Source organism: Salvelinus alpinus, chromosome 14 (assembly GCF_045679555.1).
Source record: "Salvelinus alpinus chromosome 14, SLU_Salpinus.1, whole genome shotgun sequence".
Lineage (NCBI taxonomy): Eukaryota > Metazoa > Chordata > Actinopteri > Salmoniformes > Salmonidae > Salvelinus > Salvelinus alpinus.
Genome location: NC_092099.1, coordinates 36,076,341 through 36,092,232, shown reverse-complemented (window position 1 = coordinate 36,092,232; position 15,892 = coordinate 36,076,341).

Sequence of the window (15,892 nt, the reverse complement as noted above, 5' to 3'; positions counted from 1 at the left end):
ATGAAGGGCAGGTGGGTGGTTATATCTTTATGAAGGGCAGGTGGGTGGTGGGGGGGCGGTTATATCTTTATGAAGGGCAGGTGGGTGGTGGGCGGTTATATCTTTATGAAGGGCAGGTGGGTGGTGGGCGGGTATATCTTTATGAAGGGCAGGTGGGCGGTTATATCTTTATGAAGGGCAGGTGGGTGGTGAGGGGCGGTTATATCTTTATGAAGGGCAGGTGGGTGGTGGGGGGCGGTTATATCTTTATGAAGGGCGGGTGGGAGGTGGGCGGTTATATCTTTATGATGGGCAGGTGGGTGGGGGGCGGTTATATCTTTATGAAGGGCAGGTGGGCGGTTATATCTTTATGAAGGGCAGGTGGGTGGTGAGGGGCGGTTATATCTTTATGAAGGGCAGGTGGGTGGTGGGGGGCGGTTATATCTTTATGAAGGGCGGGTGGGTGGTGAGCGGTTATATCTTTATGAAGGGCAGGTGGGTGGTGGGCGGTTATATCTTTATGAAGGGCAGTTGGGCGGTGGGAGGTTATATCTTTATGAAGGTGGGTGGGTGGTGGGCGGTTATATCTTTATGAAGGGCAGGTGGGTGGTGGGGGGCGGTTATATCTTTATGAAGGGCAGGTGGGTGGTGGGGGGCGGTTATATCTTTATGAAGGGCAGGTGGGTGGTGGGGGGCGGTTATATCTTTATGAAGGGCAGGTGGGCGGTTATATCTTTATGAAGGGCAGGTGGGTGGTGGAGGGCAGTTATATCTTTATGAAGGGCAGGTGGGTGGTTATATCTTTATGAAGGGCAGGTGGGTGGTGGGGGGGCGGTTATATCTTTATGAAGGGCAGGTGGGTGGTGGGGGGCGGTTATATCTTTATGAAGGGCAGGTGGGTGGTGGGGGGCGGTTATATCTTTATGAAGGGCAGGTGGGTGGTGGGGGGCGGTTATATCTTTATGAAGGGCAGGTGGGTGGTGGGGGGCGGTTATATCTTTATGAAGGGCAGGTGGGTGGTGGGGGGCGGTTATATCTTTATGAAGGGCAGGTGGGTGGTGAGCGGTTATATCTTTATGAAGGGCAGGTGGGCGGTTATATCTTTATGAAGGGCAGGTGGGTGGTGGGGGGCGGTTATATCTTTATGAAGGGCAGGTGGGTGGTGGGGGGCGGTTATATCTTTATGAAGGGCAGGTGGGTGGTGAGCGGTTATATCTTTATGAAGGGCAGGTGGGCGGTTATATCTTTATGAAGGGCAGGTGGGTGGTGGGCGGTTATCTCTTTATGAAGGGCGGGTGGGCGGTTATATCTTTATGAAGGGCGGGTGGGCGGTGAGCGGTTATATCTTTATGAAGGGCAGGTGGGTGGTGGGCGGTTAAATCTTTATGAAGGGCAGGTGGGCGGTTATATCTTTATGAAGGGCGGGTGGGTGGTGGGCGGTTATATCTTTATGAAGGGCAGGTGGGTGGTTATATCTTTATGAAGGGCAGGTGGGTGGTGGGGGGGCGGTTATATCTTTATGAAGGGCAGGTGGGTGGTGGGCGGTTATATCTTTATGAAGGGCAGGTGGGTGGTGGGCGGGTATATCTTTATGAAGGGCAGGTGGGCGGTTATATCTTTATGAAGGGCAGGTGGGTGGTGAGGGGCGGTTATATCTTTATGAAGGGCAGGTGGGTGGTGGGGGGCGGTTATATCTTTATGAAGGGCGGGTGGGAGGTGGGCGGTTATATCTTTATGATGGGCAGGTGGGTGGGGGGCGGTTATATCTTTATGAAGGGCAGGTGGGCGGTTAAAGCTTTATGAAGGGCAGGTGGGTGGTGAGGGGCGGTTATATCTTTATGAAGGGCAGGTGGGTGGTGGGGGGCGGTTATATCTTTATGAAGGGCGGGTGGGTGGTGAGCGGTTATATCTTTATGAAGGGCAGGTGGGTGGTGGGCGGTTATATCTTTATGAAGGGCAGTTGGGCGGTGGGAGGTTATATCTTTATGAAGGTGGGTGGGTGGTGGGCGGTTATATCTTTATGAAGGGCAGGTGGGTGGTGGGGGGCGGTTATATCTTTATGAAGGGCAGGTGGGTGGTGGGGGGCGGTTATATCTTTATGAAGGGCAGGTGGGTGGTGGGGGGCGGTTATATCTTTATGAAGGGCAGGTGGGCGGTTATATCTTTATGAAGGGCAGGTGGGTGGTGGAGGGCAGTTATATCTTTATGAAGGGCAGGTGGGTGGTGGGGGGCGGTTATATCTTTATGAAGGGCAGGTGTGTCACGATCGTCTTGTGGATAATGAGTGGACCAAGGCGCAGCGTGTGAAAAATACATACTCCTTTTAATAGAGACGAGTGAAACACGAAAACGAACACTTATAACAAAACTAAACAACAAACGACCGTGAAGCTACAAACGTAAGTGCAATACAAAAGCTACAAACGTTCTACATAGACAATTACCCACAAACACATAATGCCTATGGCTGCCTTAAATATGGCTCCCAATCAGAGACAAATGAAAGACAGCTGTCTCTGATTGAGAACCACTCAGGCAACCATAGACTTACCTAGACACATTCACTAACCACAACCCCATACACTAAACCCAACACCCCCTTTACCATATAACCACCCAAGACGAGACAAAACACAAACATTCCCCATGTCACACCCTGGCTTAACTAAAATAATAAAGAAAACAAAGAATACTAAGGCCAGGGCGTGACAGTAGCCCCCCCCCCAAAGGTGCGGACTCCGGCCGCAAAACCTAACACAGAAGGGGAGGGTCCGGGGTGGGCCTTCCTATGGCGGCGGCTCGGGTGCGGAACGTGACCCCCACTCCACCATTGTCAATACCAGCTTTGGTGTCTCTGGTAGATCCTGGCTGACTGGCGGCTCTGGAAGATCCTGGCTGGCTAGCGGCTCTGGCAGATCCTGGCTGACTGGCGGCTCTGGCAGATCCTGGCTGACTGGCGGCTCTGGCAGATCCTGGCTGGCTGGCGGCTTTGGCGGCTCCTGACTGGCTGGCGGCTCTGGCGGCTCCTGACTGGCTGGCGGCTCTGGCGGCTCCTGACTGGCTGGCGGCTCCTGACTGGCTGGCGGCTCTGGCGGCTCCTGACTGGCTGGCGGCTCTGGCGGCTCCTGACTGGCTGGCGGCTCTGGCGACTCCTGACTGGCTGGCGGCTCTGGCGGCTCCTGACTGACGAACGGCTCTGACGGCTCGGGACAGACGGGCGGCTCTAATGGCGCTGGGCAGACGGATGGCTCAGATGGCGCTGGGCAGACGGATGGCTCAGATAGCGCTGGGCAGACGGATGGCTCAGATGGCGCTGGGCAGACGGATGGCTCAGATGGCGCTGGGCAGACGGATGGCTCAGATGGCGCTGGGCAGACGGATGGCTCAGATGGCGCTGGGCAGACGGATGGCTCAGATGGCGCTGGGCAGACGGACGGCTCAGATGGTGCTGGGCAGACGGATGGCTCAGACGGCGCTGGGCAGGCAGGCAGCTCAGACGGCGCTGGGCAGACGAGCAGTGCAGGCGGCGTTGGGCAGACGGCCGACTCTGACCTGCTGAGGCGCACAGTAGGCCTGGTGCGTGGTGCCAGAACTGGTGGTACCGGACTGGAGACACGCACCTCAAGGCTAGTGCGGGGAGCAGGAACAGGGCACACTGAATTCTCGAGGCGCACTATAGGCCTGGTGCGTGGTACCGGAACTGGTGGTACCGGGCTGGGGACACGCACCTGAAGGCTAGTGCGGGGAGAAGGAACATGGCATACTGGACCCTGGAGACGCACATTAGGCCTAGTGCGTGGTGCCGGAACTGGTGGTACCGGGCTGTGGACACGCATCTCAGGGCTAGTGCGGGGAGAAGGAACAGGGCATACTGGACCCTGGAGACGCACATTAGGACTAGTGCGTGGTGCCGGAACTGGTGGTACCGGGCTGGGAACACGCATCTCAGGGCTAGTGCGGGGAGCAGCAACAGGATGCACAGGACTCTGGAGACGCACAGGAGGCTTGGTGCGTGGTGTAGGCACTGGAGGTAATAGGCTGGAGACACGCACCACAGGGCTAGTGCGTGGAGGAGGAACAGGGCTCTGGAGACGCACAGGAAGCCTGATGCGTGGTGTAGGCACTGGTGGTACTGGGCTGGGGCGGGGAGGTGGCGCCGGAAATACCGGACCGTGCAGGCGTACTGGCTCCCTTGAGTACTGAGCCTGCCCAACCTTACCTGGTTGTATGCTCCCCGTAGCCCGACCAGTGCGGGGAGGTGGAATAACCCGCACTGGGCTGTGTAGGCGAACCGGGGACACCATGCGTAAGGCTGGTGCCATGTATGCCGGCCCGAGGAGACGCACTGGAGGCCAGATGCGTTGGGCCGGCTTCATGACATCCGGCTCAATACTCAATCTAGCCCTGCCAGTGCGGGGAGGTGGAATAACCCGCACCGGGCTATGCACACGTACAGGAGACACCGTGCGCTCTACCGCATAACACGGTGTCTGCCCGTACTTTCGCGCTCCACGGTAAGCTCGGGGAGTTGGCGCAGGTCTCCTACCTGACTTCGCCACACTCCCTTGTAGCCTCTCCCCAATAATTTTTTTGTGCTGACTCACAGGCTTCCTACCGCGTCGTCGTGCTGCCTCCATTCGCCGGTATCCCTCCTCGCACTGTTCCAGAGAATCCCAGGCGGGCTCCGGCATTCGCCCTGGGTCGATCGCCCACCTGTCGATCTCCTCCCACGTAGTATAGTCCAGATCCTGCTCCCATTGCCATAAATCCTGTGTATGTTCCTGCTGCCGCTTGACACGCTGCTTGGTCCCGTTCTGGTGGGTGATTCTGTCACGATCGTCTTGTGGATAATGAGTGGACTAAGGCGCAGCGTGTGAAAAATACATACTCCTTTTAATAGAGACGAGTGAAACACGAAAACGAACACTTATAACAAAACTAAACAAAACAAACGACCGTGAAGCTACAAACGTAAGTGCAATACAAAAGCTACAAACGTTCTACATAGACAATTACCCACAAACACATAATGCCTATGGCTGCCTTAAATATGGCTCCCAATCAGAGACAAATGAAAGACAGCTGTCTCTGATTGAGAACCACTCAGGCAACCATAGACTTACCTAGACACATTCACTAACCACAACCCCATACACTAAACCCAACACCCCCTTTACCATATAACCACCCAAGACGAGACAAGACACAAACATTCCCCATGTCACACCCTGACCTAACTAAAATAATAAAGAAAACAAAGAATACTAAGGCCAGGGCGTGACAAGGTGGGCGGTTATATCTTTATGAAGGGCAGGTGGGTGGTGGTGAGCGGTTATATCTTTATGAAGGGCAGGTGGGCGGTTATATCTTTATGAAGGGCAGGTGGGTGGTGAGCGGTTATATCTTTACATCTATAGGCTACATTGTGGTTCTTCTTTCATTGTTTTAGGCTGTCTGGCATTAGGGCATAAGACTAAGCTTTCTGGCCTAACTGTATGCACGCCAAATAGCCTATACACGGAAATCACCAAATGCTTTTGGGAATGGGCAGAAAAACTTAACGCCAATCCATGGAGGCAAAAAGGACAATGGCGGAGTTTATTTCAATAAGAGAAAATCTGCGAAAGAAGAGTTGAAAATAAAGAGAAAGGAGGGACAGAAAAGTAATGTTTTGGAAAGATTTTGTGAAGCGGTAGAAGAGGATGATAGCAATGTCGGCTATGTTATGTGTGACGATTGAGGCACTATAGAAATAATCACAAGACAGGGACTTCAAATAGGCCTATGGCACGTCAAGGGAACTGAAGCCTACTGTCAGTTGGGTACAATGGAAAATGTTATCTGGACATTGAACGTAGGACTCTAACCTCTCACATAGCCTTAATATTAACTACTGCAGAATTAAGCATTTCTTGCAGTAAAATACTACACCAAATGTAGGCAAAAATGTTACTGGAACAGGAGGGGAGAAATATGATTTCTTTCTTTCAGCATCTTGAGAGAATGCTAATGCTCAGATACCATCTGTAGATGTGCTATCTTTATCAGCATCATAAAAGCTGATAGTATTTCAACCACATAAAATATGCATCTAAGCCAAACGGAAATGTTAGCAGAAACATGTTGGGTCATTTTCATAGCTTTCTATTTCCTGATGTCATTTGGAAATTTTGCACAGAATATCTTCACCGGTCAGTAAACTTCTTTGCTCCGCAAAAGAAGATGACAGAGAAAACTTTACCGATGTCAGCTAGATTGAAGCATTCATTTATGACATGGTGAAAAGGGTTTATTTAGTCATCTAGGGCAACATATAATGACAAAAGAGAAGCTACGTATATCTAATTATAGACAAGTTGACTAACAAATAGCCTACCAAAATATCGGAAATTATAAACAGAAACATATCTAAAAGAAAATCCTGCACCCCCTGTCAAAAAATAATTTCCCTGTCTTTGACTGTAGCCTATAGCGCATTTTCTATATTTGCGGGTTGTGGTTGGGTGTGGGCCTCAGATTTGTACTTTATTACCACAGTCAGGTGGTTGCAGATAGGTTATTAGCAATTGAGGGCGGGTGTGGTTGAGCAAACAGCTGACCCATGCACCACTACTATATAGACACTGAACAGTGTTGAATTAACATTAGCGTAAAGCTTTATTTGCATATTTCCCAGAATGCCTTGCTTTTCGAGTGCATTATAGAGTTACCACCTATGACTGAATTTGTTAGTGACAGAGACATGCTTGTTGCATACTTCCATTTTCAGTCCCATAGGCTTCACCAAGTGAGAACCTAAGTGAATATGCTATAATTATTATTTAACACAATAGAATATGTATTTCATAAGGCTTTATTTTGAGGGCTTACACTCTAAAAAAATATTGGGTTGTTTGGATGACCCAACTGCTGGGTTGCAAGTAGTGATGTTACGTTTGATGCCTGCACTCCAAGGCATGTGTCGAAATCGCTAAGCAGTTTACTTCTAAGCAGTGTACCGATGCCTGTATCACTTTTTTACAAGCACGTGATCAATGATGTCTGAAACATGTTTCATCAAAAAAACACCTAATTGGTTTGGTATTGGTTTGGTAATAGACATAAAGGCTGCGCACGTGCTACAGGGTGTGGGACGTCATCTATAATAATTTGGCTGCTCAGGAAGTTATTGTTGGTGACCCGTGAGAGTAAATGTCAGTCCGGTTCATCTCTTCTGTTGAATTGTTATCACATTACGGTTGAATACTGGCACGTTTGTAGCATTAACGAAGCTTACAGAAGTGTATGAGTTCCTTAAAAACCTATCCAAATCCCAATGTTATATCCCCAGTCGGTTTGTAACTAGTGATGGGAAAACGAAGCTTCTTGATGCATTGAGGCATTCCAGACAATTGTGTCGAAATAGTTTCATTACTCGAGGCTTTGAGCAAAACAGTGTACACTAGTGGGACCTGCTGGTCAAAAGAATTTATAATAATTAATATATGATGTCCCGCACGACATATCGCGTACGAAGGGTATTGTTTTTATCTTCTACTGAAACAAATACCAAACCAATCAGGTGGTTGTTTCGACGAAACAAAGCTTTGGACATCATTGATCACTTCACTCTGATAAAGTGATGCAGGTATCGGCACACTGCTTCGAAAGTAAACTTCTAAGCGATTTCTATGCATGCCTCGGAGCTCCAGTATCAAACGTATCAACACTAATAGTAACCACTTTGTTGCAATGTGTAAATGATCATGTTAATAGTTTTGTATTAGAATATGTAATGTCCAATAATATTCAAGGAAAATGTAACATTGCAGTGCACAAACTTAACCTGACCAACAGGAATTACATTTACTCTCACAGGTGGCCAAAAGTAACTATCTAAAAGCCACACGCCTCCTGAAAGTAACCAAAGACAAAGCAATAACAGGATTTTTGAAATGTTTACAAATGTATGTTTTTAAAAAAACGTTGCTATGAGACTCGAAATTGAGCGCAGGTGCATCCTTTATCCATTGATCATCCTTAAGATGTTTCTACAACTTTGTTGGAGTCCACCTGTGGTAAATTCAATTGATTGGACATGATTTGGAAAGGCACACACCTGTCTATATAAAGTCCTACAGTTGACAGTGCATGTCAGAGCAGAAACCAAACCATGAGGTTGAAGGAATTGTCCGTGGAGCCCTGAGACAGGATTGTGTTGAGGCACAGATCTGGGGAAGGGTACCAAAAACATTTTTGCAGAATTGAAGGTCCCCAAGAATGCAGTGGCCTCCATCATTCTTAAACGGAAGAAGTTTGGAACCACCAAGATTCTTCCTAGAGCTGTCTGCCCGGCCAAACATAGCAATCGCGGGAGAAGGGCCTTGGTCAGAGAGGTGACAGAGCTCCAGAGTTCCTCTGTGAAGATGGGGAAAACCTTCCAGAAGGACAACAATCTCTGCAGCGCTCCATCAATCAGGCCTTTATGGTAGAGTGGCCAGAAGGAAGCCACTCCTTAGTAAAAGGCACATGACAGCCCAATTGCCAAAAGGCACCTAAAGGACTCTCAGACCATGAGAAACAAGATTCTTTGGTCTGATGACACCAAGAATGAACTCTTTGGCCTGAATGTCAAGCTTCATGTCTGGAGGAAACCAGGCACCGCTCATCACCTGGCCAATATCATCCCTACGGTGAAGCATGTTGATGGCAGCATCATGCTGTGGGGATGTATTTCAGTGGCAGGGACTGGGAGACTAGTCAGGATCGCGGGAAAGATGAATGGAGCTACTGTAAGTACAGAGAGATCCTTGATGAAACCCTGCTCCAGAGCGCTCTACACTATAGTGACGTCGAAGGAGATGGTTGCCGTTTTACGATCCCGTAACCAGTTATGCTATTCTGTTTGTTTTTTCACGTTATTTGTAACTTATTTTGTACATAATGTTTCTGCCACCGTGTCTTATGACCGAAAAGAGCTTCTAGATATCAGGACAGCGATTACTTACCCCGTACTGAGGAATACTTTTTCTTCAATGAGTAGGACAGGAAGGATTTACTTCAGACGCCCGACAATGCCCTCATCCCGTCATTGGCAGGAGAAAGAGATGGAGGTATCGGGGATGACGGTCCGGGTGCCATGTAAGGTTCCGTCGCGGAGAGGGTCATTTACCTTTACCATCGGTCCTATTAGCCAACGTACAATCAATCAATAATAAAATAGACAAGCTTCGATCACGTATATCCTACCAACGGGACATTAAAAACTGTAATATCTTATGTTTCATCGTGTCGCGGCTGAACGACGACATGAATAACATACAGCTGGCGGGGTTTAAGCTTTTCGGCAGGATAGAACAGCAGCCTCTGGTAAGACAAGGGGTGGCGGTCTATGTATATTTGTAAACAACAGCTGGAAATCTAAGGAAGTCTCGAGGTTTTGATAGCCTGAGGTAGAGGATCTCATGATAAGCTGTAGAAAACACTATTTACCAAGATAGTTTTCACCTGCATTTTTCGTAGTTGTCTATATACCACCACAAACCGATGGTGGCACAAAGATCGCACTCAATGAGCTGTACACGGCCATAAGCAAACAGGAAAAAATGCATCCAGAGGTGGCGCTCCTTGTGGCCGGGGACTTTAATGCAGGGAAACTCAAATCCGTTTTACCTAATTCCTACCAGCATGTTAAATGTGCAACCAGAGGGACAAAAAACTCTAGACCACCTTTACTCCACACACAGATATGCATACAAAGCTCTCCCTCGCTCTCCATTTGGCAAATCTGACCATAATTCTATCCTCCTGATTCCTGCTTACAAGCAAAAACGAAAGCAGGAAGCACCAGTGACTCGGTCAATAAGATAGTGGTCAGATGAAACAGATGCTAAGATACAGGACTGTTTTGCTAGCACAGACTGGAATATGTTACGGGATTCTTCCGAAACATCACCTCAGTCACTGGCTTCATCAATAAGTGCATCGATGCCGTCTTCCCCACAGTGACCGTACGTACATATCCCAATCAGAAGCAATGGATTACAGGCAACATCTGCACTGCGCTAAAGTGTAGAGCTGCTGCTTTCAACAAGCGGGACTCTAACCCGGAAGCTTATAAGAAATCCCGCTATGCCTTCCAACGAACCATCAAATAGTCACAGGACTAAGATTGAATCGTACTACACCTGCTCCGACGCTCGTCGGATGTGGCAGGGCTTGCAAACTATTACAGAACATAAAGGGAAGCACAGCCGCGAGCTGCCCAGTGACACGAGCCTACCAGACGACCTAAATTACTTCTATGCTCACTTTGAGGCAAGTAACACTGAAGCATGCATGACAGCATCAGCTGTTCCGGACGATGTGTGATCACGCTTTCCGTAGCCGAAATGAGTAAGACCTTTAAACAGATCAACATTCACAAGGCCGCAGGGCCAGACGGATTACCAGGATGTGTACTGCGAGCAACTGGCAAGTGTCACTGACATTTTCAACCTGTCCCTGACTGAATCTGTAATACCAACATGTTTCAAGCAGACCACCATAGTCCCCGTGCCCAAGAACACTAAGGTAACCTGCCTAAATGACTACCGACCCGTAGCACTCAAGTCTGTAGCCATGACGTGCTTTGAAAGTCTGGTCATGGCTCACATCAACATTATCCCAGAAACCCTAGACCCACTCCAATTTGCATACCGCCCCAACAGATCCACAGATGATGCAATCTCTATTGCACTCAACACTGCCCTTTCCCACCTGGACAAAAGAGACACCTACAGTTGAAGTCGAAAGTTTACATACAATTAGGTTGGAGTCATTAAAACTTGTTTTTCAACCACTCCACAAATTTCTTGTTAACAAACAAACTGTCGGTTAGGACATCTACCTTGTGCATGACACAAGTCATTAAAAAAAAAAATGTTTACAGAAAAATTATTTCACTTATAATTCACTGTATCACAATTCCAGTGGGTCAGAAGTTTACATACACTAAGTTGACTGTGCCTTTAAACAGCTTGGAAAATTCCAGAAAATGATGTCATGGCTTTCGAATCTTCTGATAGGCTAATTGACATAATTTGAGTCAATTGGAGGTGTACCTGTGGATGTATTTCAAGGCCTACCTTCAAAGTCAGTGCCTCTTTGCTTGACATCATGGGAAAATCAAAAGAAATCAGCCAAGACCTCAGAAAAACAATTATAGACCACAAGTCTGGTTCATATTTGGGAGTAATTTCCAAACACCTGAAGGTACCATATTCATCTGTACAAACAATAGTACGCAAGTATAAACACCATGGGACCACGCAGCCGTCATACCGCTCAGGAAGGAGATGCGTTCTGTCTACTAGAGATGAACGTACTTTGATGTGAAAAGTGCAAGTCAATCCCAGAACAACAGCAAAGGACCTTGTGAAGATGATGGAGGAAACCGGTACAAAAGTATCAATATCCACAGTAAAACGAGTCCTATATCGACATAACCTGAAAGGCCGCTCAGCAAGGAATAAGCCACTGCTCCAAAACCGCCATAAAAAAGCCACACTACGGTTTGCAACTGCACATGGGGACAAAGATCATACTTTTTGGAGAAATGTCCTCTGGTCTGATGAAACAAAAATAGAACTGTTTGGCCATAATGACCATCGTTATGTTTGGAGGAAAAAGGGGGAGGCTTACAAGCTGAAGAACACCATTCCAACCATGAAGCACGGGAGTGGCAGCATCATGTTGCGGGGGTGCTTTGCTGCAGGAGGGTCTGGTGCGCTTCACAAAATAGATGGCATCCCGAGGAAGGAAAATTATGTGGATATATTGAAGCAATATCTCAAGACATCAGTCAGGAAGTTAAAGCTTGGTCACAAATGGGTCTTCCAAATGGACAATGACCCCAAGCATACTTCCAAAGTTGTGGCAAAATGGCTTAAGGACAACAAAGTCAAGGTATACACAAAACCCTGACCTCAATCCTATAGAACATTTGTGGGCAGAACTGAAAAAGCGTGTGCGAGCATGGAGGCCTACAAACCTGACTCAGTTACACCAGCTCTGTCAGGAGGAATGGTCCAAAATTCACCCAACTTATTGTGGGAAGCTTGTGGAAGGCTACCCGAGACATTTGATGCAAGATAAACAATTTACTGGCAATGCCACCAAATACTAATTGAGTGCATGTAAACTTCTGACCCACTGGGAATTTGATGAAAAAAATAAAAGCTGAAATAAATCATTCTCTCTACTATTATTCTGACATTTCACATTCTTAAAATAAAGTGGTGATCCTAACTGAACTAAGACAGGGAATTTTTACTCTGATTAAATGTCAGGAATTGTGAAAAACTGAGTTTAAATGTATTTGGCTAAGGTGTATGTAAACTTCTGACTTAAACTGTATGTGAGAATGCTATTCATTAACTACAGCTCAGTGTTCAATACCATCGTGCCCTCAAAGCTAATCACTAAGCTAAGGACCTTGGGACTAAAAACCTCCCTCTGCAACTGGATCCTGGACTTCCTGACGGGCGGCCCCCAGGTGGTAAGGGTAGGTATCAACACATCCGCCACGCTGTTCTTCAACACAGGGGCCCCTCAGGGGTGCGTGCTCAGTCCAGTCCTGAACTCCCTGTTCACTCATGACTGCATGGCCAGGCACGACTCCAACACCATCATTAAGCATGCCGATGACACAACAGTGATCAGCCTGATCACCAACAACGATGAGACAGCCTATAGGGAGGAGGTCAGAGAACTGGCCATGTGGTGACAGGACAACAACCTCTCCCTCAATGTGATCAAGACAAAGGAGATGATTGTGGACTACAGGAAAAGTAGGACCGAGCACGCCCCCATTCTCATCGACGGGGCTGCAGTGGAGCAGGTTGAGAGCGTCAAGTTCCTTGGCGTCCACATCACCAACAGACTATCATGGTCCAAACACACTAAGACAGTCGTGAAGAGGGCACAACAAAGCCTATTCCCCCTCAGGAGACTGAAAATATTTGGCAATGGTCCTCAGATCCTCAAAAGGTTCTACAGCTGCACCATCGAGAGCATCCTGACTGGTCGCATCACTGCCTGGTATGGCAACTGCTCGGCCTCCGACCGCAAGGCATTACAGACGGTAGTGCGTACGGCCCAGTACATCACTGGGGCCAAGCTTCCTGCAATCCAGGACCTCTATACCACGAGGTATCAGAGGAAGGCCCTAAAAAGTATCAAAGACTCCAGCCACCCTAGTCATGGACTGTTCTCTCTGCTATTGCACGGCAAGCGGTACGGTAGCGCCAAGTCTAGGTCCAAATGGCTTCTTAACAGCTTCTACCTCCAAGCCATAAGACTCCTGAACAGCTAATCAAAGGGCTACCCAGACCCCTCTTTTATGCTGCTGCTACTCTCTGTTTATTATCTATGCATAGTCACTTTAACTCTACCTACATGTACATATTACCTCAATTACCTCGACTAACTGGTGCCCCCACACATTGACTCTGTACCGGTACCCCCTGTATATAGCCTCGCTATTGTTATTTTACTGCTGCTGTTTAAATATTTGTTACTTATATTTTCAATTTTTTTTTCTTAAAACTTCTTAAAGCGTTGTTGGTTAAGGGCTTGTAAGTAAGTATTTCATTTTAAGGTCTACACCTGATGTATTTGGCGCATGTGACAAATACAATTTGATTTGATTTGATTTTGACCTCAGACTGGGGCAAAGGTTCACCTTCCAACAGGACAACGCCCCTAAGCACACAGCCAAGACAACGCAGGAGTGGCTTAGGGACAAGTCTCTGAATGTCCTTGAGTGGCCCAGCCAGAGCCCGGACTTGAACCCGATCAAACATCTCTTGAGAGACCTGAAAATAGCTGTGCAGCAACGCTCCCCATCCAACCTGACAGAGCTTGAGAGGTTCTGCAGAGAGGTATGGAGAAACTCCCCAAATACAGGTGCAACGCTTGTAGCGTCATAGCCAAGAAGACTCGAGGCTGTATTTGCTGCCAAAGGTGCTGCAACAAAGTACTGAATAAAGGGTCTGAATACTTATGCAAATGGTATATTTCAGTTTTTGATTTTTTTAAAATAAATTTTCTAAAATGTCTAAAAAACTGTTTTTGCTTCGTCTTTATGGGGTATTGTGTGCAGATTGATGAGGAAACAAAACAATTTAATACATTTTAGAATAAGGATGTATCGTAAGAAATTGTGGAGAAAGTGAAGGAATGGTACCAAACACCTCAAACACATGGAAACAACGGTTGACTCTGTTCCATTGATTACTCCTATAGCTCCCGCCACCAGCCTCCTCTGATGTATATTACAGGCTAATCGTGATTTACAATCTTTCATAAGTGTGTTTTGATTGTATTCTGAAGGTGATGTAAATGAGTCCTGTCTCATGTCCAACCCATGCTGTTAAGGAAGATTTGTAACTTCAATTGATGGTGGTATTGTCACGATCGTGTGGAGGAGAGACGGACCAAAACGCAGCATGAGGAAAATAAGCCATCTTCTTTTAATTAAACGAACGAAGATGAACATGAAACGAAAACACTATTACAAACAAACAAAACAACAAATGATCGTGAAGCTAAATAACGCAAGTGCCCAGACAAGCAACAAACGTTAAACAAGACAACTACCCACAAAAGCCTACTGCCTATGGCTACCTTAAATATGGCTCCCAATCAGAGACAAATTAATGACAGCTGTCTCTGATTGAGACCCAATCTAGGCAGCCATAGACATAACTAGACAACCTCACAATTATCTATCCCATACACAATACAACACCCATAGACTAAACAAAACACACACAACATACAATGCCCACCCCAACTCACGCCCTGACCAACTAAACATAATCAAAATAACATAAAAATAGGTCAGGAACGTGACAGGTATAATAGGTATAAGGGTGTTATAATATTATCCCCCAAGAAAAAATATTTCAGTGACCTCAGCTGTAAGTGCTATAACAATGTTCAATTTGGTGGGTATTTTTGTAGGCTACAGGGGAGGCCATACACATTAGAAAAATTACTTCAATATTACACTCGATGATGTTGTCAAAGCCTTGGAAGCCATTATGTAGCTTGCAAACTCCAATGTGGGTGTGTTGAAGGGTGCAACAAGGTCCTGTGGGCATTGCACAGTAAATGTTGAGATAACCAAAAACTGACATGAAGTGGTCAACATGTTAGCCTAAATCTTTGTAAATACAGTTTGGTTTGACTAGAAGTCACTGGGTTTTTACCATACAATTTTAAAGATTGTCCATGCAGTTTCAAACACTGGTAATGATAGGTTATATACTGTATCTAGGGAAATCATGAGGTCTATATGGAATAGTGTTCAGGCTGCTGCAAACTGTGAGACTCATCTTGCTTACTTTACAGTTTAAAATGTACTATCTAATAATCAGCAAGTGTAGTCTGTCATAGGCAACGTGAGTGTTGTAAAGATATAGACTCTGCCGCACGAGCATGCTTTTGCGGCACAGTCAATAGCGCGCTGGACTTCGGGCTAGAAGGTCGAGGGTTCGAGACCTGCTCCCTGCCTGTTTCATTACAGTATGTTTAGTTGAAATAGGCCTACTGAATGAGAGAAGTAACTGACTGACATTAATACCTGCCTAACTAATTCAATATTTTAAATATCAAGTATTAAGTTGTCTTTACAAAATAAAGCAACATGACATTTTCTTATTCTCTCTATTCAGCCGCACTGACATTCACCCTGACAACAGGGTATATGCTGCGTTGATAAGGGCAACGAAAGTTTCAGCACTTGCCTTCCTCGCTGATGACAGAAACATTCTGCATCTCTGGAGCGACCTTTTGAACCGCATTTTTAATTACGGCGTTCGGTCCAGTTTCGGTCAGGTGGTTCTCGTTCGCTGCTGTCCACACCGGATCATCCCGCTCGGTGACTATG